Source organism: Elephantulus edwardii, unplaced genomic scaffold (assembly GCF_000299155.1).
Source record: "Elephantulus edwardii isolate Elephantulus edwardi_28Jun2011 unplaced genomic scaffold, EleEdw1.0 scaffold00002, whole genome shotgun sequence".
In the NCBI taxonomy this organism is placed as follows: domain Eukaryota; kingdom Metazoa; phylum Chordata; class Mammalia; order Macroscelidea; family Macroscelididae; genus Elephantulus; species Elephantulus edwardii.
The window spans coordinates 38817450-38842811 of NW_006399752.1; the positions used below are offsets into that span (position 1 = coordinate 38817450).

Below are 25362 nucleotides of genomic sequence, written 5' to 3' on the forward strand. Positions count from 1 at the left end.
CATTTACAGAGATTTTGGGTTTTCATTCATTCATTGTTGCACTGTTTTCTCCACCCTCATCCCCAGTTCGTTCTTCTTTCCCCCCCACCAATGTCTGTTTTAATTGTCCAATTGCCACAGTGCTTGTCATAGCCAGTTCTGATTAATCTCCTTTGTCAGTGTGTCCCTTGTAATACTTTTTATTTTATTTTAATGAAAGTTTACAAAGACTTTGCATTTCCATTCATTCATTGTTGCACACTTTCTTCCCTGCCCACCCCTCCCTCCAGTTTCCTTTTTTCTTTGAAAAGTAAAAAAAAAAATTATTTCATTGTTATACAATCATCCCACCCCCCAGTCTACTCGACTATGCAGCTTTCATTCTGGACTCTTGTCATGACAATAATACCTAATCGTATATTCCTCCTAAGCAGGTCTCTCCCTCATCTATTTTAGTTAAGACTGCCTTGACTTTTTCCTGAAGAGAGATTTGAACTGCTAGCTTTTCAGTTAGCAGCCAACACATAACACATTCCACCACCAGGGCTCCTTGTAACAGACTGGATGACGTTGTTGTTGTTGTTGTTATGTGCTGTCTAATCAGAACCGACCCATAGCCGACCCTCCAGTGGGTTTTCAGAGGCAGTAAACTGCACAGGAGGAGACTGCCCATCTTTGTCCTGTGGAGCAGCTGGTGGATTTGAACCTCATGCATTTGGATTGGCAGTGCAGGTCCTTACCACTAAGCCACCAGAGCTCCCTACATGGAGTATGTCGTTAGGTCCCATTGAGTCAGAATCCACCCATAGCCGATCCTCCAGCAGGATTTCAGAGGCAGTAAGTTGCATGGGAAGAAATTGCACATCTTGTCCCACAGAGCAGCGGGAGGATTCGAACCGCGTGCCTTCAGATTGGCAGCCAGAGCTCTGCCATAGCGTGTAAGTTGTGTAAAATTCAACTAAACCAGGGATCATCTTGAATGAGTCTTGATGTTGTGGCTAGAGGAATATAGGGGTGAAGGTAGAAGTGTGACAGACTGGCAAGCCTTTTACAGAATATTCATTTCATCCTCAAAATAACTCCCATGGCTGCCTCAGCCCACAGGCTGAGCAAGGTCAAGTTCAAGTGCCAGGTTAAGTGGGCTACTAACTGGTACTCTGGACTCAGAACTAAGTCTGGGAAGATGGAGTGAGTCATGGGTGGGGGTCAGTGAGGAGGGCTGATGATGGATCTGAAATTGGGAGAGAGAGGACGAGGAGAAACTTGGCCAGCGCTTGGCCAAGGCCCAGCTAGCTATGGTCAGGGCAGCCGACTTGGAACGGAGAAAGAAAGAGGGCCGCAGGCTAACGGATGTTGGGCAGGAAGTCAGCTTTTCTTGGTTATGAACCTTATTGAGAGTTTACAGTGACTCAGCTGGTTCTGGGTCCGTCCACTTACACACCACGTCCCTCCCACTGTGGCCAGGTCCCTGGGTGATGTCTGTGGGGACTCTTGGGGGCAGATCCGAGAGCAGGGAGGACGAGGTTCCCATGGCAAGTGATTGAGATGATGAAATCCCTGTAGCTAGGCATTGGGGCGGAAGTGACCGAAGCCAACTATGAAACTATGCCTTTTCCCCAGCTTCTGTTAACGGTGATTGCCGCTTATTTAATGCCAAACCCGACCCAGCCCAGCTCAGCCCAGCTCACTATCTGAGTTTGTGCCAACTCAGAGCATCTGCCACTTCCTGGGCCATTCTGTCCTGTGATAACCGTCCCAAGTCACGCTTATATGCCCACTTTACAGACACAGACGCTGAGACCCGCTGAGATTTGAGTCTGCACTCTGGTTTCAGAGACGTGCCCCGGCCTCCCAGACCCACCAGCACTTGCTGGGTCCATCTGCTTCCAGAATTCACTCTCCTTTCATGTACAGAGAGGCTGGGTTGAGTTCTCCCTTGGAGGGCTGGTCTGGCCTTTTCAGTTTGACTATTATCTCAAACAAAACAAAACTTGATACCTTCCCCATCAAAGCCCCAGGCCTTGGGCCGCTGGCAGGGCTGGTGGGAGCGGGGTACTGGCTCTCCCAGCGATGACCTGTGTGGAGTTCCTATGAATTCTGTGCCCTGAAATGGCATGTGACAGCTTATGTGTTGGGCCCAGAAGACCCCAGGACGCTGTGGAACCAGAGACAGACTAGCAGAAGTGAAGTGTGAAACAGGGTGGTGGGCTCATACCGTGCAGAGTGGGCACGGGCTGGCACACTGGCCTTTGTTCTTGGTGAAACCCTGTCAGCTGGTTGGCTTGTCTTGGTCGACCAGAAGCCCTGTTTGGTCAGGCCCTGGACCTGTGATGCTCACCGCTGTGCTCCAGGACCCAGCGACAGGTCTACACCTCTTGTAAGCCCTGACTGTGGGTGCCTCTGAACCTGATGGGGGTCAGTGACAAAGGAGCAAAACCTCAACTCTGGTCACAAGAGCAGCCGTGGGGACACGTGTGTCAAGGACTTCTGAGTGTCTGTCCTCACCTTTCCAGGCTCACTCATGGCTGTAATTTCCTAAAAGGCTCACAAAAAAGAAAACAAGTTCGTCCCTCATCTCCCCACCCCTGCCAGTCACTTGCTTCCTTGCTCACCCGTGCCGTGAGTGCTGTTCACATGTATCCAGGCATCACTTGCCTTACCCTGATTTGGATTTGTGGACTCTGACTTCCTGATGATGGAGGGAAAGGTGCAGGGCGCCTCTTTGACCCTTTGTCCTTTAACCTTCTCCATCTTCTCAGTATGTTTGCATCATCGTTTTGTTAGGATCCATGGTCAGGGTTTGCTCTGTGACCCTAAGGTCAGAGCTTGGTCATCTCATAAGTGGCCTCCATTGTCACTGCCTTCATCTACCTTGTGCTCCCCTCAGTTTGAAACCTTCTTTTTTTTGGTTTGCGTGCTTCCAACCCCCCCAATTCCCTGCTGTCCTTCGAGACGGCCTCACGTTGCTTGGCTGCATCTGGTCAATTCTTGATTCTCTTCGTTCACTCTGAGTCCCCTGACCTGCTCCTGCCTGATTTGTCACCTCCTTACCTGGGGCCTGGTCACCACCTGGACCCTCAGTACCTTTGCCTGCGGGTCCCCTCGCCTCTCTCCTGGGGTGGACGTCTTCATCTCTCTCTTCCTGCTCTGGTTTAATCTCTGGTGCTCCAGAGAACATCTTTACCAAGAAAGTGAGTTCCACGTGGGTTTTTTTTTTATTTTTGAGAACTTTCACTGGGAAAAAGAATCTGTTCTCTAATTCTTGGTTGCCAGGAGGATTGGCTTTAGATGCATTAGGAAGGGAGCGCTGTTGGCTTAGTGGTAAGGAGTTGTACTACTCTCCCAAAGGTACAGGGTTTGAATCATCCAGCTGCCCTGAGGAAGCAGGATAGGTATTTTCCTCCTGTGGGATATGTTGTTGTTGTTGCTTTGTGCCATTTATTCTCCTGCGACTCATAGCGACCCTCTGTACAACAGCTCTGGAGCCTGCCCTGTCCTGAGCCAGTCTCACTGACTCGAGCATCCCTTCTTTCATTGTGCTAGTCACTGTATCTGTCTCATCTGGGATCTTCCTTTCCTCTGCTGTCCCTCCACCTTTCCAAGCGTGATGTCCTTCTCCAAGCATCGGTCCCTCCTGGCCACATGTCCAAAGTATGTGAGATAAAGCTTCAAAATCCTAACCTCCAAGGAGCAATTTGGTTTTATCCTCTCCAAGGCAGACCTACTTGTTTTCTTGGTGGTCCGTGGTATGTTCAAGACTCTTCTCCAGCACCACAAGTCAAAGGCATTGATTCTTCTGTCATCCTTAGTCATTGTCCAGCTTTCTGAAGCAGAACAAGTAATTGTGAAGACCGTGGCCTGGCTTATGCACACCTTAGTCTCTAGACTAAAATCATTGCTCTTCAGTACTCTGGAGAGGTCCCTGATGGCAGGTTTTCCCAATGCAATTTGTCTTTTGATTTCCTGACTTTAGGTGTCAAAGAGTGTTGATTGTAGAGCCCAGCAAGCTGTAATTGTGAACAACCTCAGAAACAACCTCAGTCTCTTCTCTGTCTATCATGGTGCTGCCAGTTGGCCCCGTGGTGAGAATCTTTGTCTTCTTGACGTTGAGCTTCAATCTATGAAAACCTGCTGGAGGGTCAGGCATCAGTCGGTTCCAGCTCAGTGGTCTGCTAACAGATTAGCTGGGCTCAAACCCAAGGCTAGTCATTGTTTTCCTTGTTCCATTGTCTCCTGGCCTCTGTGGTCAGCCCTGACCCTCTCTGAGCTGTTTTTTGTTTTCTCCTTAGAACTTCTTGTTCTTGCTGTAGAACCAACCTCCGCATACAAAGACCCAGACCCTGCTCGGCCCTGTGCTGTTCTAATAATCTCTGCTGTATTTGCACCCATTGCAGCCACAGTGTTGATCCATTTCATTAAAGATCTTCCTCCTTTTTGGAAGACCCTCAGCTCTACCAAGCCCAGTGTCCATTTCTAGGGACTGGATCCTTCTGATGCCCTGAAGCTGGGCTCCTTGACACGTCAGTGTGACCAGCGTCGTCATTTGTTATGCTGAGCACTTGGTGAGACCTTTTCACCCACAAGTTATGTCCTTCAGTTCCTGGGAAATTTTTGGATTATTCCATTCAAATTTCCCGTCCTTGGTTCATCTGACCTTTTAGAACTCCTCATCTGAGGATCGGTCCTCCTGGATGGGTCCTCCAGCTCTTGTTCTCTCTCTTCTTATCTCTCTTCTGCTTTTTGCTCCACTTTGTGGGAGATTTCATCACCTTCACATTCTTTATTTTAATCTATCACATTTTTAATTTGACACAGCTTTTTCTTATTCTTTAGAAAATTGGCTCGTGTCTCCTGGCTGCAGGATGTCCTCTCATGCACTGAGTTTATTAGTGACTGATGTGGCTGCTGGTAGCACAGGGGTGAAGCTTTGAAACACCCAGTGGTTGAGAGTGTGGACTTTGGAACCACATACCCAGGTTCGAATCCCAGCTCTTCCACTTACTCGCTTTGTGATTCTGCACAAGTTGTTTTTGCCTCTGTATTCTTCAAGCATCTCGTTTGTAGAGTGGGCAGAATCATGGTGACACCCGCCTGAGGAGGGGTGATGACTCCCTAATGGTCTCAGCACCAGGGCTGCATACGCCATACGTGTGCATTTCTCCTTCTGCTCTCGGCACAGCTGTGCCTCTCTTCATGTGTTACAACTTTCACATTAGAGACTTCTTTCTTTAGCTGTGTTAATCTTTGGCTCTCTTTTTATACTTCAGTGCCGAGGACTGCCGGGTGTGTATGAAGCTCTCTGCCCTCACGGTTGAGGGCTTTTTGGCTTTCTGGATACTTCTCTGGTGAGTGTCTTTCTAGATCGTTTCAAGGGAAACCCTAGCCTCAGTGTCTTTATGTCTTTCCTCGCTGGCTGGCTGGATGGTCCACAGTCCCATCTTAAAATCTCTTGTCTGGTCAGCTGGGAGTCTGGGCCCTGAGGGAGAAGTAACCAGGAAAGGGATAGCTCTGTATCTAATATACACACCGTCACTGAGTCAGTCTATTTTTATGCAGATAGTGTGTGTTGTATGGTTTGTGTGCTTTTTTGCAATGTGTATAACCCTTTGTTAGTTTCCTGTGTATGCTATGTGCATTATATGTTGTTGTTAAGTGCCCTCAGGTTGAGTACAACCCATACTGACAGATCTGAACAACAGATCTGAACCATGTCCTATGCTGCGCCGACTTCACACACGCTAGAGCCCGTTGCAGCAGTCACCATGTCAGTCCACCTGGTTGAAGGTCTTCCTCTCCTTCACTGACCCTCCACCTTTTCAAGCATCATGTCCCTCTCCAAGCACTAACCCTTCCTAGCAACATGCCCGAAGTGTGTAAGGTGAAGCCTCATCATCTTTACCTTCTAGGAGCACTCCAGCTGCCCCCTCTCCAAGACATACTTGTTTGTCCTCTTGGCCGTCCATGGGCTGTTCAGTGCACTTCTCCAGCACCACAGCTCAAAGGAGTCAGTTCTTCGGCTGTCCTTGTTTATTTTCCAGCTCTCAGATGCATAGCTGGTGACAGAAAGACCGTGGCCTGAATCAGATGCATGTTAGTCCTCAACTGACATCTTTACTTCTCATTTTTTTTTTGTTTTTACCAATTAACAGCCAGGTGTAAGCTGGTTGTTTTGATTTAATTAACACTCAGGTGCAAGTTGTTTGGTTGTTTTGATTTAGTAATCATTTGTGGGCTGGAACCCTCTTGTCTGAACCAGTTAGGACTACTGTGTTAACAGATGGTTGGGCCCTCAGTCCTGGTGTAAAGACTGATTTGCTATTAGAGTTACCAACGAAATTGTTAGTGTGTTGTGTTTGGGGGAAAGGTTGTTCTAATTGGCACTTGTCTGTCAGTGTGCTGTACTGAGATAACTTGTGGGTTGCTGTGATACTGAAAGCTGGCACACTGGTGTGTCAAATGCCACATGGGTTACCCATGGAGGACAGGTTTTAGTCAATTTTAGGTTAAGACAGACTAGGAAGCAGTATTGGCCATCCACTTCTTAAATAACAGGTCTCTGAAAACCCTATGAACAGTATAAGAATGTGGATAGTTATAGTAGTAGTGGTAGAGCTCAGATTAGAAGTCAGTCGAAATGAGGAAAAATAATGACAAATATCATTTAATAATTAGATCATGGAATGTACATAGTGCATTATTCTGGGTATGCATTATTTATGTAGATGCGTTATATGAAGGAAAAACATAAAATAATTGTTCTGTTTGTGATCCAGTTCCCACCCTTACCAAAAAAGAGACTTTGTGTTCTACCCTCTTTTAGGGAATAAACTCCCAGTCTCCCTGCTGGGGGGAGGGGCAGTCACACAGCTGGCAGGCCTGGGGGAGGGGACTCCCATTGGTTGTGTCATTAATCCTCTTAATTCAGCCATCCGTCCCACCCCATTTCCAGAGACACCTGTCAGCCCGAATCCTGAACCTTTGGGACTCCTGGGTTATAAATTGGGTTTGTTCTCCTCTGTCCCCCAGTGTCCCCTGGGATGGAGAGTGCTTGAGTTTGGCTACTCGGGGGACTTGTCCATCTGGTCCCCGCCCCCACATTTGTGGCTGTTTTTCTGACTCTGTGCTCCTGGTCCCTGAGGGCTTATCTTTCACACGCACAGACAGAAAATTCAAATCCCTGGACTCTGGGCTTCAGTCAGGGTTTGAAAGGGACTGGAATTAGTGGCTTGTCTTGAGTCTGCCCCCCTCTGTGGGAAGTCACCCCCTTCCTTTCAGAATGTTCTGGAACAGCTGCTCCCACGGGCGCTGGGAAGTGGGCTGTGTGTCCACCCTCGCTCCCTTTGAAGGATTAATATCTGGCCTGCTGACTGATCTGGTTCTACTTTGACCATTTTTAGATAACGCTGCACAATACTGGTTACCAGGAGACTGATTACACAGGTGGGGTGGTGGGCACGCTGGGGTTCTGTATGGTACCCCCAAAGCCTGCAGGTGAGGGGGCTGGGACACAGAGGTGGAGGGAGTTCTGTGACCAACCTCCTCACCAGGCCTCAGACCCCAGATCATTGAGTTCAAGGCTGCCCTGGGGTCTGCTGGTGGAATTTTAATCTGACACCTGACATGAACCATCCCACTCTTGTTGTTTTTGCTTTTCATTTTAAGGGGGGGGGGCTGTCCCCCTACACAGGCACCACAGGCGAGAGGACCCAAGCCGCTTACGGAACGGGGTGTTTGGTTTCCGCATTGTTGGAGTTTGGAGTCTTGCCGCCTTTGACAAAACCTTCCCAAGCCCCAGGCTGCCTTGGGGAGGGTTGGCTGGTGCTGGGCTTTTAAAGTCAAGCTGTTCTTCATGACGAGATTAAAGATTATCCTGCCCAGGCCTCCGTCAGATACTACTGCCAGGCTGACTTGACTTGATCTTCTAGATTTTTCTGTGGCTCAGGTTACCTGGGAAGGGGGAACATTGTGAAACATGCTTTGGAGGTTCCGATAAAAGAGGGAATCGATACGTGACCTTCCTGGCCCCTGAAACAGTGCTTTTTTTCTCCTCCAGCCTTTACCAGGTAAACACAGTGGATCAGTAGGAATCAGGGACAGGAGGGCCTGCCCAGGTGCCAAGGAAGGAGAGGGTGCTGGGAGCCAGGCCTGGGTTGAAGTGGCGGCTTCTTTGACTGTAGACAAGCTCCGAGCTCCGATACGGTGGGGAGCGTAGCCACTGTTTCACCAGAGCTCCCCGCAGGAGGTGGTGGTGTTGGCGGTAGACGCTGTGGGGTTGACTACTGATTGTTGAGCGTGTGGAACAACAGATCAAAGCCTTCCTCTGTTCTGTGCCAGTCTCATGATCTCTGCCATGTTCAAGGCCATTATTGCACTCACTGTGTCAGCGCATCTTTTTGAAGGTCTTCCTCTCTTTGGCTGACTTCTGCTTTCCCCAGCATGATGTCTTTTTCCGAGGACTAGCACCTCTTGACAACATGTCCCAGGAACTGAGATGAAGTTTCACCATCCTTGTCTCCAAGGAGACCCTGGCTGCTTGCATTTCTTCCAGGACACATTTTTTTTTCTTTTGGTTGTGTTGTTGTTGTTTGGTGCTGTCAAGTTGAGTATGACCCATAGCAACTCTGTGAACAACAGATCTAAGCCCTGTCCTGTCGTGTGCCATCCTCACAATCTCTGACACACTTGAGTCCATTGCTGCAGTCACTGTGGCAATCCACCTGATTAAGGGTCTCCCTCTCCTTCGCCGTCTATCCAAGCCTGATGCCCTTCTCCAAGGAATAACCTCTCCTAGCAACATACCCAAAGTATGAGTCGAAGCTTCATCCTTGCCTCCAGTGAACACTCTGACTGCACTTTCTCCAAGACACATCTGTTTGCCCTTTTGTTAGTCCGTGAGATATTCATTACTCTTCTCCAGTACCACAGTTCAAAGGCATAGATTCTCTGTCATCCTTATTCATTGTCCAGCTCCAGAATGCATAGCAAGTGACTGAAAAGACCATGACCTGAATCAGGTGCACCTTAGTCCTCAAACTGACATCATTACTCATCAGTAATTTGGAGAGTACTTTAGTCCATGGTTTTTGCAATCATTTGTTATGCATAAGAGAGTTGGACAATGACTAGGGAGGACAGAAGGAGAATTGACGCCTTTAAGCTGTGGTGCTGGAGAAGAGTATTGAATGTACCATGACTGCCAAGAAAACAAACAGATTCATCCTAGAGAGGGTTAAACCAGGCTACTCCTTGGAGGCAAGGATTCTGGGGCTTCGTCTGACACACTTTGGACATGTTGTAAGGAGAGACAGGTCCTTAGAGAAGGACATCATGCTGGGGAGAGTAGAGGGACAGCGCAGGAGGGGAAGACCCTCTATGAGATGGATTGATTCAGTGACTGGGGTAATCGGGATGGGTGTGTCAGAGGCAATGAGACTGGCACAGGATAGAGCAGGGTTTAGGGCTGTTGTACATAGGGTCACTATGATCGCAAACGACTCGACAGCACATAACAACAAAACAACAACAATTTGGAGAGTTCCCTGATTACAGACTTTCCCAGTGAAATACGCCTCCTAATCTCCTGACTACTGGTACCAGGGGTCTTGACTGTGGATCAAGTAAGATGACATCGTTGACAGTCTCAGTCTTTATGCCTCTGTTGTGAAGTTGCCCAGATCGCGCCAGTGGCTAGGATTTTTGTTTTTTTGCTATTGAGATGCAGCCCATATTGTGTTCTTCTGGGGAGTCCACAGGATATTCAGCACTGGTCATCAAGGCAATTCAAAAGCACCATTTCTTCTCGTAGGCAGTAAGAATCCCCATTAATAACATGACCTTTTTAGCTCGTTTGTGTCTCTTACCCAGTGATACAAAGGGGCAGGTGTTACCCAAAATGAGAGTGTTGGTGGAGGGGGTGCTTGGTTCTAGGGCGAGGGTCATCTTCACTAGGTGGGACGCCCTGCTCGCTGTAGGAGGGTCAGAGGGTCAGTGTCCTCCTGGAGCCTGTCCAGTGCCGGCCACATGACGATCAAGACTCTCCTCCTGTTTCCACCTGTGAGTGGTTCAGCAGCTGAGAACAGTGAGGGTGGGACGGAGCCGATGGAGGGGGCCCAGTGCTGCTCTGAAGAGCTGCTTCTACTCGGGGACATGAATTGTGTGGACTCCGTGTGCCCCTCACTCAAAAGACCCTTTGATGCCACTTTGATGCTCTTGGAACACGCACGGTTGATGTCATGGTTGTCCCGTGAATCGTGTCCGTTGTACCTCCAGTAAGCTCTAATTGTTGGAGGAGTCGAGCACGCTGACGCAGTCGTGGGTGACCTTCCTGGATTGCTCCACGGAAAATGACTTCATGTGTCAGGTGCAGAGGCTGCAGCTTTCAGTCCTGTCCCCCAAAATGATGTCAAGTCAGGCCGACAGAAGTCCTGCTGTTCTGCTAGCTTCGTGCACCAGCATCTTCCTGCCGAGGTGTGTAGTGACTCCTGCATGGTGGGTGCTCTCCCAGGCACTGGGGATAGAGGGATACAGACCCAGAGTGGCTCACTGAGGGCAACAGGGTCATCGGGTGGCACCAGGGAGCATGGACAGACAGCGATGGGGACCACTGGGGGCATGTCTGACAAGAGAGGGGTCATGGGGTGGCGTTAGAGAGCCTGGACGAACAGCGATGGGGACAACTGAGGGCATATTTGACAAGTAAGGGTGCATCGGGTGGCCTTAGGGTACATGGACACGCTGTGACAGGGACCACTGGGGGCATGTTGGACAAGAAAGGGGTCGTCAGGTGGCCTCAGGGTCATGGACAAATTGTGACAGGGACCACTGGGGGCATGTATGACAAAGGGGTCATCGGGTGACATCAGGATACATGGAGAAGCTGTGACAGGAACCACTGGGTGCATGTATGACAAGAAAGGGGTCATTGGGTGACAGGCTGTGACGGGGACCCCTGGGGGCATATCTGACAAGAAAGCCTAGGTCAGGTGGCCACCATGGAAGGTGTTAGGGAGAAGGTGGCATTGTGAGTTGAGAAGTGATGGGAGTTAGCTGGCTGGCAGTAGAGAGGGACCACTCATACACAGAGGTGACAGGTGGGTACAACCCCGTCAACTGGAGCCAACAAAGGTTGTGTTCACAGCTGTGTCAGGCCTGGTACACCAATGGGCAGAGCCCTCATGTCCTGCTCGGGTCATCTTTTGGGCTGATGGGAGAGGTTCTGGATTTTTTTCCCACTTAGAGAAGCAATAGCTTGGGGCTCTAGGCCATTATCAGAGATTTCAGAAGGTCTGCGAAGGTCTGGTTCCCTTTAAAGCTGAGATTGTGAGGGTACAATAAGGCAGAGCTAACTCAGTGGCACTTCTAAACCACTACCACCCAGTTTCCCTTCTTTCTCAGGTGAGCCTTGGTCTTGAACCCTGAACTCTCGGGTTTCCTTGCCCCACATTCACCCTTGACGTTCCCCAGGGGACTCCTGACCCCCTGAGCTCTCTGCCTAGTCCCACGCTGGGTCAGAGGAAAGACACCACTCTGTCCTGCTTCACTGGCCACCCTGGACAAGTGAGTTCACCTCTCTGAGACCCACAGAAACCAGAGATGGCTAGTTCTGTGCACACACGGCTGTTAAACTGGAGGATTTGTGAAGCTTTCTGACGTGTGAGGGTCCTGGGCCTGGCCGCCATATCTCCCCTCAGTCATCCGTGCCTGGTATTGTCACCATCATGACAGATGTGATAGGTGCCACTGAGCACGTTCCAACTCATAATGACCCCCTGTGGACAACTGAATGGCACACTGGCCAGTGCAGCACCTCCCGCCCAGCCGTTGCTGTCTCTGAGCTCACTGTGACAGCAGCAATCCCTTTGAAGATCTTCCTCTTCCTTAAATGACCCTCTGCTTTACCGAGCATCATGTCCTTGTCAAAGGATTGGTCCCTCCTGATACCACGTCCACAGTGTCTGAGATCAGGTCTCCTCACCCTTGCTTCTGGGGAGCAGCCTGCCTGGACTTCTGTGAAGACAGATATCTCCGTTCTTCTGGCAGGCAGGCGATACATTCTGCATTCTTCACCGCCATAAATTCTCCTTCAGTCTCCCTTACTCACTGTCCAGCTCCTGCATGCATCTGACGCAGTTGAAAATGCCATTCGTGCTTAAAGTGACATCTTTGTCATGTTTTCAGAAGGTCTTTTGCAGCCAGCATACCCAGTGCAGCACACGGTTAGAGAGACAGCAGTTAATTTTTCTATTGTCCTGGTATCGGGCTAATAACCTAAAATACCAAGTTCAGAGCCACCAGCTGCTGCTCCCTGGAGAAGGATGGCCAGTCTCCCCCCGTGCGGAGTTGCAGCCGTGGGGCCCGGTGGCAGGTCTCTCTGGGTCACGTTCGTTCGAGTCGGCAGCAGCGTGTTTGGGTTTTGGATTGTCCTTTCTGGCTGTGCTGTTCACATCCGACCAGCTATCAGGGATCCAGCCCCTATATGTCCGGAGAATTCCACCAAAAGGAGGCACCAGGTTGAAATGAAGACGTGGAGAGACTACCCGTTGCTGATGAATAGCGACCTTTATTATTCTGGCAAGGGCACGCACACACACACACACACACACACACACACACGTCTTAGGAACATGGGCACACACACACACACGTCTTAGGAACATGGGCACACACACACACACACACAAGGGTACACACACACACATCTTAGGAACATGGGTACACACACACACACAAGGGTATACACACACACGTCTTAGGAACATGGGTACACACACACACACACACACACACACAAGGGTATACACACACACACGTCTTAGGAACATGGGCGCACACACACACACACACACACGTCTTAGGAACATGGGCACACACACACACGTCTTAGGAACATGGGCACACACACATACACAAGGGTACACACACACACACACATCTTAGGCACATAGGTACACACACACACACGGGTATACACACACACGTCTTAGGAACATGGGTACACACACACACACAAGGGCATACACACACGCACACGTCTTAGGAACATGGGCACACACACACACATGTCTTAGGAACATGGGCACACACACACACACACCTTAGGAACATGGGTACACACACACACACGTCTTAGGAACATGGGTACACACACTCACACACACACACACATCTTAGGAACATGCCTGCAGGGGTAATTGCATTATCTCTTATCTGTCCGAGTCTGTTGACTCGTAGATCAAACATTCCCAGACCTCAACACAAAACAAAGACATCTTCCAGGATATCCTATGATATCTATTGGAAAACAAGAAGGTATCACATTCCTAGAAATCTGAGGCCTTTGGTCCCTCCTTATTCATTAGCATACTGCTTCTTGGAGTTGTTTTCTGCAGAATGGATGCTCAAGCCAAGATGTGTGGGCCTGCTGTTTTTACAATGGTTGCTGATCCTGCTTTGCAGGTTAGCCAGGCTCTGACAACCAGCGTTCACTGGGATCATTAGTCACAGGGTTCGAATCCACCAGCTGCTCCCCAGCAGAAGGATGGACAGTCTCCTCCCGTGCAGTTTACTGCCTCTGAAAACCTGCTGGACGGTCAGCTGTAGTTGGTTCTGACTCAGCGGCAACCACCAGCAACCGGAGTAATCGGAGCTCCTACTGTGTGTCCGGCTGGTGCCAGGTGGGACACGGTGATGCTGGCCTGCCTGGGTGCTGGGGTGCGGGCTGCACGCTGGCACCTGGTGTGACATCAGGGTCTCTGTGCCCAAGGTCAGGTCCACACCTGGAATCCTCTGTCAGGTGCTGTGGACTCCCGCTGTTCCTGTGTTTGAACCTCTAGTGAGTGGATGTCTGGATGCTCTGCGGTTACAGTGATGATGGTGACTGAGAGCTGGTTGGACAGTTGTCAGTGCTGGCGATTTGGGGAACAAAGAGTGAAGGCAAGAGGGAGGGCAGGGGGAAGGGTGCAGCCATGGCCCTTACAGAGTGTTTCATCTGAAATCGAGACTCTGGTCTGTACAAGGCTCACAGAGAAGCAAACCCCAGAGATGGATTTGGGGCAAGCTGCTCCCCACCTCCCCTCCCTCCTGTGAGTGTGGGAGGTTGTCACCCCGTTAATTATATGAGTCCAGCATGTAGTAGCCTCCTATGATGTCATCTCTGTCATTAATCACCTGTGGCAGTTAATGGTGCTGTTTTTCTATGTGGTTATACTAGTAACCTGACCACGTTAAGGTGTGCCCGATCTGTGCCATGATCCGTGCAATCACCTGGTATCTGGAAGTTGGACAGTGACTAAGAATGACTGAAGAAGAATTGATGCCTTTGAGCTGTGGGGTTGTAGTACTGAATATCTGATGGATTGCCTGAAAAATGAACAGATGTGTCTTTGAAGAAAGTGCAACCAGAGTGCTTCTTAGAGGCCAGGATGGTGACGTTTCGTCTCCTATACTTTGGGCATGTTGTTAGGAGAGGGCTGTTCCTTGGAAAGGGATATCATGCTTGGAAAGGTGGAGGGTCAGTGAAGGAGAGGAAGATCTTCCTCTGAGATGGATTGATACAGTGGCCGTGACAATGAACTTTAGTGTGTTGGGGATGATGAGAATGACACTGGATAGGACAGGATTCAGATTTAGCATTCATAGGGTTGCTAGGAGTTGCGCTTGAAGCGACAGCACCTAGCAACAACAACCACCAAAACCATACAATACAACTAGATCTTCATTGTGGTGGTGATTACATGGCTGTTTGTCGACATTTGTGGAGCTGAACCCCGAAAGGGTGACTATTTCTGTGTGAACAGTCACGCCTCAGAAAAACTGATTTAAGGGAGATTGAGCAAGGGACAGCTGAGAAGTCCCTGTGTGACCACCTCTCCAGGATGCCAGCCTGTCTGTTTCAGCAGAGCTGCACAAAAGTGGCCTTTCCGGATCTGGTGACAAATGATGTAAGTCCTTTCTAAACCAATCTTTGAAATCCCTGCCTCATGAAAGCTCCACCGAGTCCTGGGCATCGATTTACCTTGTAAATGAGACTTCATAGGCATCGCTGGTAAAGTGAGCCCTGCAGTGGGGGTTGGACGGCCATCCCTTCTCCTCCTCCCCTCGTGGGCACTGAGCCCACTATGCACCAAGAGCGGACTGGCTGCCCTTCCTGGGCTTGCTCTGCCTCATGGAGCTGTGCTCTTATCTCACCACTGACAGGAAGCTGAGATTCCAGAGCTTGGACCCCCAGAAGTCAGGGAGACCTGGAGGTGACTCTCGTTCAGTCTGGGTTCAATTTGGTTGCAGGTTACAGAAATCTCTAAATATCATGCTGTAAACAGAAATGTATTTATTACTGCCTCCTGTCAACGTCTGGAAGCAGGCAGTCTGGAGCTGATGTGGCAGCTATGGCTACAATATTTCTAGAAATCCAGGTTTCTTCTAGCTCAATGCATGGCTAACTCAAGTGTAACACTTGGCCTCATGGCCCAAGGTGGCTGCTAGAGCTCCAGCCATTGCATTAACATTTCAGGCAGGAGGATGGAGGGAGGAACAATACAGAAAGGATAGTGAGCACCTACCAGCCCTCTGTATTGGACATTTCAGGAACCTGTTTTGTGGCATTTCTGCTCACGTTACATTAGGCCAGCATGTAGTCATGTGGTTATATTTTTAACTTCAAAGCAGCTGGGGAATGTCTGTAATACTTGCCTAAGATCAAAAGGGTTCTGTTTTTCTGGAGGAAAGAAAGAATGGATGTTTACAGGGCAGTTGGAGGATGTCAACCAGTAGTTGCTGCTGCAGCTCCCAGTTCTGCAGTGTTTTTGCTCTGAGATTCTGGGCCAGCCTAATGCTGTGGGTGTTCATTTTCACACCTGTAAAATGGGCATAAAACATCTTTCTGTAGTGGCGATAACCGTAACCAAGTACCTGGTCAGAGTCTGGGTGCTACCCTGGAAGAAAATGAAGATGGAATGGGGAATGACAGGTGGGCACCAGTGGGACAGTCAGTTTACTGACACCCCCCAGAGGTGCCTGTTCTGATCCCCAGGAGCTGGGAATATGTTTCCATACTTGGAGAAGGGACTTGGAAGATGTAACTGAGGCCCGCTATGAGATGGGGAGATCATTCTAGATTTTGTAGACGAGCCCATTGTAGTCATAGGGTGTGAGCTGTAAAAGGGAGATGGCGCGTGCGAGTCAGAATTTTGTGGCTTGGGACAGACTCTGCTGGACCTTGTCGCCTGTGAAGATGGAGGAAGGGGGCCACGCGGCGAGGGATGCAGGGGACCACCAGGAGCTCGGAAGGCACAGACCTCTCCCTGAGGTCTGCAGAAGGGACATGGCCTGGCTGGAGCCCTGGCTTTAGCCATCAAGCCCATCAGTGCCAGACTTCAGATCTGAGCTGTCACCTCGTCATGCTTTGCTCTGAGATATCACACTGACTTGTTATAGCAACAATAGGAAACAGATACAGAGAGGGACTTGGGGGCTGGGGAAGCCTATCTGAGGAGGTGATTGATAAAAAGGAGCCTCCAAGGATTTGAATGAAGACCATGGGGGCAGCGGAACTAGAAAGTGCAGAGCGTCTGAGGTGGGACTGAACTTGCCTTGTCTTTGAATCTGTCTTTTGTCACTGCCCAGATGTCACTTTAAGTGGCCTGCACCTTTGATCAACCTGCAAACACCAGCCTCCCCTCTCCCAAACACCCTGCCACCTCTGTATTTATTCAGTTTCCCTTTGTTCTGCGTTTGCTCTGTTTGCTTTTTGAACCCAGCAAACTCTTACACATACGCAGAGTCCCAGCCCAATGCTCTTCCTGAGGGAGGGATCTCCTGGCACCACCCATGTCTGACCAGCAAGTTGCCCCCTTGTCATACTCAGCTTCTATCAGACACGGCCCATTGTGTGACAGGCAGTCACAAATGTGGACATCTGTCACCTCTGCGAGGCTGCTTCCAAGGAATAAAGACTGCCCACCACCCCATCTTCAGCCCCCAACACAGTGATCCTGGTCTGCAGGAGATGAGAAGTCTGTGAGTGGCGGCTTTGTCTGCAAAAACGAACTCTTTCACTCACTAACTCTTCACCCAGCAGCGTGCGCAGTTCAAGTGGGGAAAACTGAACGCTCTCCCCAAGTAACTGAAAGGTGGTCAGTTCATGGTTGGCCTGCAGGTGTATTGTAAGAAAGGCCTGGCAATCTACGTCAGAAAAATCAGCCCTTGAAAAACCCTGTGGAGTACAGTTCTACTCGGACACCTTCAGAGGTGCCCAGAGCAGAGTCAAAATTGACTTGACAGTGATGAGGTTTTTTTGTTGTGTTGTGTGTTGTTGTTTTTAGTGAAAGTTTAAAAATCATATTGATTTTTTCATTCAGTCTTCCATACACATTTTTCTCTAGACATGAATTGCAATTGAATAATGGAATTAATTTCTTTAATGTCTAATCAAACATCATTGCTCATGCCCGCTAGATCTTAGTTGAAAAGAGAGTACTGAAAAGCATTTTCTTATGTTTTATTGATCATGCAAAGGCACTTATTTGACTGTGTGGATCATAACAAATTAAGACTAACATTGAGAAGAGCGGGAATCCTTGGACGTTTACTTATGCTCATGTGAATAGCACATAGACCCTGCCTAGACTGTTCATAGACCAAAGGTCAGTTGTCTGAACAGAAAGGGAACGCTGCATTGTTTGAAATCAAGAATGGTGTCCCTTAGGGTTGTATCCTTTCTCCAGATCTATTCAGTCTGTTTATTGGGCAAATCATTTGAGAAACCAGACTCTGTGAAGAAGCATGTGGCATCAGGATTGGAGGAAGACTCATTAACAACCCGTGTTATGCAGATGCCACAACCTTGCTTGCAGAAAGTGAAGCAGACTTAACGTACTTACCTGCGGAAGATCAAAGGCAACCGCTATTCGTATGGGTTACATCTCAACGTCAGGAAAACCAAAATCTTCACCACTGGACGAGTAGACAGCAACACCGTGATCAATGGAGAGAAGATGGAAATTGTCAATTATTTCGTCTTGAGTCTGCACTCAAGTCCTCTTGGTAACAGCAGTCGGGAAATCAGAAGACGTGCTGTGTTGGGGGAATCTGCTGTCGGGAACCTCCCCAAAGTGCTGAAGAACGGGCCGATCAGCTTAAAGATAAGGCACGGAGTCTTGCACCCGGCGGGGTGGATCAGATCACCAGGGTAGCCAGGTCACCTCAGCCTCCCCCAGCACCGCAGCCCACCACCCACCAGGCTTCACTTGAGCTGCTGGACACCCCGAGAGGCCGAGAGTGCTCGCTGTCCCCTCTGCGAGGCAATGTGGTCCCCAGCCCACTGCTCACTTGCTGGACGAGAACCTTCTCTGCAACAGTGGGGTCTCCCAGGGCCCTATGTACAAAGGTGTCTGCAAATGTTTCTGCTGGTCCGAGGGCCACGGCTTCATCACCCCAGCTGACAGCGGCCTCTGCATCTTCCTGCATATCTCAGACGTGGAAGGAGAGCATGTCCCCATGGAAGGCGATGAGGTCACCTAGAAGATGTGCTCCATCCCCCTCCAGGAGCGAGAAGCTGCAGGCCATGGAAGTGGTCATCCTCCACCTGGCGCCAGGACCAAGCACAAGACCTGGTCTGGACACGTCGCCAGCTCCTAGGAGACGCTAGCGACCCTTCTCCTGGGCTTTCGGAGGCTCTGGGCGAGGAGAAGACAGTGCCCATGACACACACAGCACCACATGGCCTTTGGAGCAGCAGGGTCCCGTCCGGTCCTCTTGGGTGGAAGCATTGTGGGGGCTGGGCTGGCATGAGGATGGTCTCAGCCACCAGTACGACCTCTGAGCATTGCAACAACCTCTCACCATCTGAAAAGCATTAAAGGCATTTGAAAAAGAAAAAAAAAAGATAAGCCATGGTCTTTTGATTTACCTCCTTATGCAAAGCTGGACCATGAATAAAGATGACAGAAGAATCGATGCCTTTGAGTTGTGGTGTTGGAGGAGAGAACTGGCTATCCCATGGACTGCCAGAAAGACAAACAAAGCTGTCTGATGGAAGTGCAGCCAGGCTGCTCCTCAGAGACAAGTCCGGGGTCTCACATACTTTGAGCCTCTTGTCAGGAGAGCAGCCCGTCCTTGGAAGAAAACAGCATGCTGGGAAAGATAGTGTCAGAACCAGAGAGGTCCAGCTTGATACGTGCAGACAGTGAGGACAGAGCAGGGTTCAGATGTGTTGTTCATGTGGTTGCTGTGAGTCATAGTCGACGGGACTGCACTGAACAGCAGACTCGTGTGTTGAGCCTTTCTGTTCAGCTCGTTCTTCGCCAGCGTGCTTGTGCTTTAGACTGAAGGCATTTCTCCAAGCTCAGTGCCCCTCACTTTGTCATCCAAGCCTAGGGTGGACTGAGCTTTGTATGAGAGAGATCACCAGAGATGCAGAGGGATGGGTGGTGAGGGCTTGACGAAGCACTGTTGTTGAGCTGAGGACAGGAGCTGGCCACTGACATGGGCAGTGATGCGTCCAGGGGCTGGCACCACTGCCACCCGCGGGAGCAGAGGACAAGGGATTGGAGACACCCCTCAAAGCTGACTCTGGGTGAGGGGCCTCAGGGTAGAGCTACAGAGGGAGACAGAGAAGTGCAGCCCTGCCAACCCCACTTGGCCGAAGGGGTGATGCCAGCCTGGCTCCCCCTCTCCCCATCGTCATCCTCAAGCTTCCAGCCGTCCGGCCCTGCAAATGCTGGAGGATGGGTTCTGGGAGATGCACGCTGCAGCAAGCCCAGCCTCCTGGGTGCAAGAATGATGTGGGGGGCTGTAGAGGAGAAGCGAACAGCCGAGGACTTACACATCCTTACTCCCCTCTGTGCTGCAGGCTGTGGGCCCAGTGTCTGTCCTGGGCCATGGCACTGAGAAGGGACAGGCAGGGGTGGGGTAGGGGGTTGGAGCTGGAGTGCAGATGTAGGTCATTCTCCCTCCCCCGCCCCAGGTGTAGGTCCACCAGCAGTGACTCCCTGCAGGGCCCACCCCTTGCACTCCTGGACCTTATCCTTTTGGGCATCCTGGGGTTTACCGAGCTCACTGCTCCCTCCCAGCGTAGATCTTACCCTGCAGGCTTGTGGCTGTGTTTTCCTGATCCTGGTGGGGTCCATCCTCATCCTGGGCTCCTCTCTGTGGTTTGTTAATTACCTGGCCCTTGGGAGATGCTCATCCGGGCCTGCCTGTCCATCTTGGCGTCCTCGTCCAGCTGGTGGCTTTTTGAAGTGGAGACGATTGCACGGATGCTTGATGGGGCAGCCTTCACCTTCCTGCCTGCTTCCTCCTCACTGCCCCCTCAGCTGTGCTCAGTGGGAGTGTGGCCTTCCCCCCACTTCCTCAGGCCCCAGCCCTCTCCTGTCCCATCCCTGCCATATGCAGCATGCTTCCGGTGGGAGGCATCCAGGGACAGGCTGACACTGCCTCCGCTCTTGACATGTAGGACATCACAGGCCAGCGGGCTTGTCTGATGGCGATTGGCCTCTGGGGTGAGGGGTAGGGGGAACCCTGGACCCATTCTCAGCCCCACTGGGGAGGCTGTGGTCCTGCATTTGTCCTGACCACCCATTCGTTATTTCATGTCATGAGCCAGGGGCAGGGAAGAGACCCTCGGCTTGGTGCCCCTTCGGCAACAGCCCAGGGTTCACAGGGTCACCTCAGTGGAGACTCGTGACCCGGGGAGCCCGGCTAACGCGGTGAGTCTTCACAGTAGGGATGCTCATTGGATTTAAAAACAAATTAAATCCAGCTTGGAAAATAAGGAGGAAAGCAAATGAAATTAAAGCAAATGAAATTGTCTTCAATTACTGTCATTTTATGTTGATGCTTTTCTGTGGAAACTGCGACCATGCCTCTCCAGAAGAGACTGCGCAAAGTCGCCTCTGCCTGGCCACAAACCTGCTTCTTGTGAGGTCGTCCAGTCAGTTCCAACGCACAGCGACGTCCTGTGACGGGGGAAATGACTGTGGGGCTTCTGAGTCTGTCACCTTGATGGGGGCAGAACGGCCCAGGCTTTCTCCCCGAAGCCGCTGGGTGGATTGAACCGCCGACCTTTAGGCTAGCAGCAGAGCGTCCCTGCTTCCTTTTCCTGACTCTTGGATGCTGCCGTATGCCCACATTGAATGACTGTCCCCATCGTTGACCTCAGAGGGGCACCAGCCCAGGACTCGCTCCTTCCACCGCCTGTTGGGAGCCCATGCTCCTCTCCTCCTGGAATCTCCAGTCTCTCCTCACATCTCTTTTTATTACATGAACACTTTCTCCACTTCCTGGCAAAGCTCCTGGTTCCTGGGTGAGCTGGTGATTGTTAGCGGGGGGCCCAGCACCATGATCCCTCACCAGTGTGTTGGTCTAGAAAGCAGACGGAGCCAAGGCCATTCTTGAAACCATCCCGGGGAAGGTCATGGCATCTCCAGAGGCTTTAAATATAGCGTGGGCTCTGTCTTCAAAGTTGTGCGTGTCCGCTGTGTGAGGGAAGGAGAGTGCCACTGGGAAAGAGGACGCAGCAGGTCCCCAGAGATGCCCACCCAGCCTCATGCCACAGTCTGCATCTAGTCAGCATCAGTGGAGTGGCCGAGGGCCAGGGCATGCAGTCCATGGAGTCCTGGGTTCCAGTGGAACCAGCTCACTGCTTCTCTCTGCCTCTATTCCCTCATCTGTGAAATGGGCCTGAAAATGGAGCCTTCTCCAGTGTGCAGTGGGTGAACAAACTCAAGTACACAGGGTTGCAGATCAAACGCAAGCTGGGTTTTAGAGACAAAAGTCTGCAACCACATGCAGGCAGGGGGTTCTTCCAGCAGGAACCCCCTCAGAAGCAGCAGTGCAGGGAGGGGCTCCCCAGGATGGGGGGCAGGCTCAGCTATGACCCCCAGCAGTCCTGCTGGGATCTCAGCAGCTTGGAGTCCTTGTATCTAAGGCCCCTGGGTTATGCAAACACTCTCCTTAACTACTTACTGAAGAGGGAGCTCTGGTAGCCTAGTGGTAAGGAATTGTGCTGCCAACCCAAAGGCATCTGGTTCAAATCCACCAGTTTCCCTTTGGAGAAAGACAGTCTTCTCCTATGTGATCCATTGTTCTTGTTGTTGTTGTTAAGTGCCATTGAGTCATAGATCTGAACACTTCTATAACCTTCATCCTTTCTCCAAGTTCGTAGAGTTTCCGGAAGCAAGCTATTATGGAAGTGGATGCCACTCCTGCTTCCAGGCTTGTTTTAATCGGGGAGCTCCACCAAATGCTATCCACCATGGGTAACCATTATCGCATTTGACACATCAGTGTCACAGTGTTCAGCTTCACAGCAACCATGAGTTACCTTAGTACAGCAAGTGGACACACCAGGGCTATACGACCTAGAAGAATGTTTCACCAAAAACAATGAAAAACAGTCCTGAGGGCTGCGGATTAAAGTTACGAACCTTTGGCTTGGTAGCATCACTTTTGTCTACGAGGCCAACTGTTCTCTCTCTGTGCTGTTGTTGTTGTTAAGTGCCATCGAGTTGTCATACCAACCCTATGAATGACCCTATGAGAGAAAGACCTGAACACTTGCATAACTTTCATCCTTTCTCCAGGTTCATAGGGTTTTCGGAGGCAAGCTATTTCGGAAGTGGATGCCACTTCTGCTTCCTGTGTGACTTACAGCTTCTAAAAACTCCGTGGAAGGTCAGATATGAGTCTGTTCTGACTGGACAGGACGTAATAACAGTTGCTGAAAGGTTGGCAGTTCACATACACACAGCAGTGCCATGGAAGGAAGGTCTGGAGACCTCCTTGTGTAAAGTCTCCGTCACGGCAAACCCTGGAGGCTGCAGAAACTCACAGGATCACCAAAGTTGGAATCGCCTTGATGGCAGTGGGTGTAAACTGGCTGGATAAGCAAATGTGGGGTGCAGGTTCCTGGTCATGCAAAGCAGACTGTGCCATCGACTGTTAATCTGCTCCGCTGGACAGTTTATGAAACAGTGGGATGTGGAGGTGCTTAAGGTTGGTGCCTATAGGCTGTTGGGAACCCAGCCTGATGGAGAAATGACCACTGGCCGCTGCAGAGGCACCATCAGGCTGGTGATGGTGTGCACGTCGGCTGACAGGAAGCCTTCAGTAGAAGCCTGTCTTTGCACCCCGGTCTCCCCACTGATCATCTGTGGTTTGTATCATTCCTGTTTTCACCAAGCGCCAGGATCTCAGAATTCCTTCATGTTTTAAAAGTTGGATAAACAAATTGAGTCACCTCATATGCATTTGAAAGCGGAACAGAGATCAGAGAAGTGATGCCCTTGAGTCATGGAGTTGGTGAAGCCTATTGACTAGATCACGGCAGGTGCTCAAAAGAACAGGAAATGTGGCTTGGGACTTGCAGCCAGAGGGCTCCGCGCTCAGAAGGGAGGGTGGTGAGACTTGGCCTCATACACTGTGGACGTGCTAGCCGGAGGCACCAGGCCCTGCAGGATGGTATCACGCTTGGTAAAGTCATTGTCACCGTGTGCCGTCAGGTACGACTCAGCAGCCCTGTGAACGACAGATCAGAGCCTTTCTCTGTCCTGCGCCGTCCTCACTGACTCCGTCCCAGTCCAGCCCATTGTTGTAGTTCCCTGTGTCCGTCTATGTCACACGGAGTCTCCCCCTCTTTCTCTGACCTCCTGTCTTTCCAACGGGCCCCTCTTTGCCTCTAAGGAGCACCCTAGTTGCATTTCCTCTGAGACAAACTCATTCTTTTTTTTTTTTTTTTAATTTTTCTACTACCCGTGGTGGTCAGTTTGGTGGAGCTTCCCAATTAAAACAAGCTTGGAAGCAGGAGTGGCATCCACTTCTGAAATGGCTTGCCTTTGGAAACTTTATGAACAGTGCTCAGGCCTTTCGTTCATAGGGTCGCTATGAGTCATCTACGACTCAACGGCACCTAACAACAACAGCATAGAGAGAGCTACGCTGGCCTAGTGGACAGAAAGTTATGCTACCAAGCCCAAGGTGGGTGATTTTAATCTGCGGCCCTAAGGCCTGGGTTTAAATTGGTTTTTTGTCAAACATTCTTCTAGGTGGTGTAGCACTGGTCTGTGCATTGCTGTACAGAGGTAACTTGTGGTTGTTGTCATGCTAAACACTGTGACACTGATGTGTCAAATGTGATAATGGTTACCCATGGTGGACAGTGTTTGGTGGAGCTCCCTGATTAAAACAAGCCTGGAAGCAGGAGTGGCGTCCACTTCCGAAATGGCTTGCCTCCGGAAACCTCTATGAACAGTGCTCAGGCCTTTCATTCATAGGGTCGCTATGAGTCGTCTAAAACTCAACGGCACCTAACAACAACAACAACAACTAGTTTATTTAAAGAATTAAAATACAAATTTGAACAAATTCTTTCAGTTTCCCTCACCCCCCACCCATCAAATTGTACAACCCAATGATGAATTTCCTCTTCCCCCTGCACATCCACATCCCTCTGCTTCCAGCCTCTCCCACCCCTCCTGGATCCTTAGATTCATTCTATAAGAACGGTTTTTTACAGTATTTAGACAGATTCCTTCTTTGGGAGTCTGTGGCGTAGGGGAAAACCCTTAATGAGATAGATTGACAAGGGTCTGTAGCAGCGGGCTTGAACATAGCAGGATTGTGAGAATGCTGGGAGGACCACCAGTGAATTCTTCCTTCCATACGTGCCCAGACGCTGGGAGTTGGAGCCCACAGGGTGGTGGGGAGTTGGGGTTGGCTGTCCTCAGTGTTGACCGATCAGTGTTTTGGTGGAATAGGAATCCTTCTGAGGGTTGCTCTCACTGCTGACGGCCGTTCCCCGTGTCTCCAGACTTCTCCCCCCCCCCCCCCCCGCCGCCCTTTATTTTGCCAGCCACCGGAAGCCCCTGCTGCAGCCTTGTGTTGATACAGTCTTCCTTGTCCATTCCTCTGTGTCCCTGGTTTTGAGGGTCATCAAGGACGAGACCAGGCAGTGCAGTCGTGGGTCACAGGCTGTGAACATGCCTTGCTGGCAGGCGTATGGCCAGATCGCTCTGCAGGAGGGCCTGTTTGCTCACCTCGTCTTGTCCTGCTCTGCACCTGTGCCCTGCTAGGGTTGAAGTTTATTTACAAAGTTTTATTTGCAAAAGTGATAATCCCAGCCTTGCTCGGAAACCCGCGTTCCCTAGAGGGAGAGGCAGGGTCCAGCCAGGGACAGACAGCTGACTGGTCAGCTCTGAGAGGGACAGGCACTATGGGGCACTAAGCTGTGTACAGGGCCACCTCGAGGCCCTCGGCCCTGCCTAGCACACCACTGCAGCAGGTAGGTGGCTTCCTGGGTGGTTGGCCGGGGCCCGGCCAGGAAGTGTTACACCTGTGCTCAGTACAGGAACCACGTTCTGCTGGGGCTGACTCACCCCTTTCCGGGGTGGT

General features: G+C 50.6%; 1 protein-coding gene and 1 pseudogene across 1 annotated transcript in view; both read left to right on the forward strand.

The window, feature by feature from the left end:
- CLMN (calmin (calponin-like, transmembrane)) overlaps nt 1-25362 on the forward strand; it is a 144427-nt gene that overhangs the window by 23766 nt on the left and 95299 nt on the right. The gene's annotated exons all lie outside the window — the stretch shown is intronic.
- Nucleotides 10646-18612, forward strand: LOC102852534 (annotated as a pseudogene).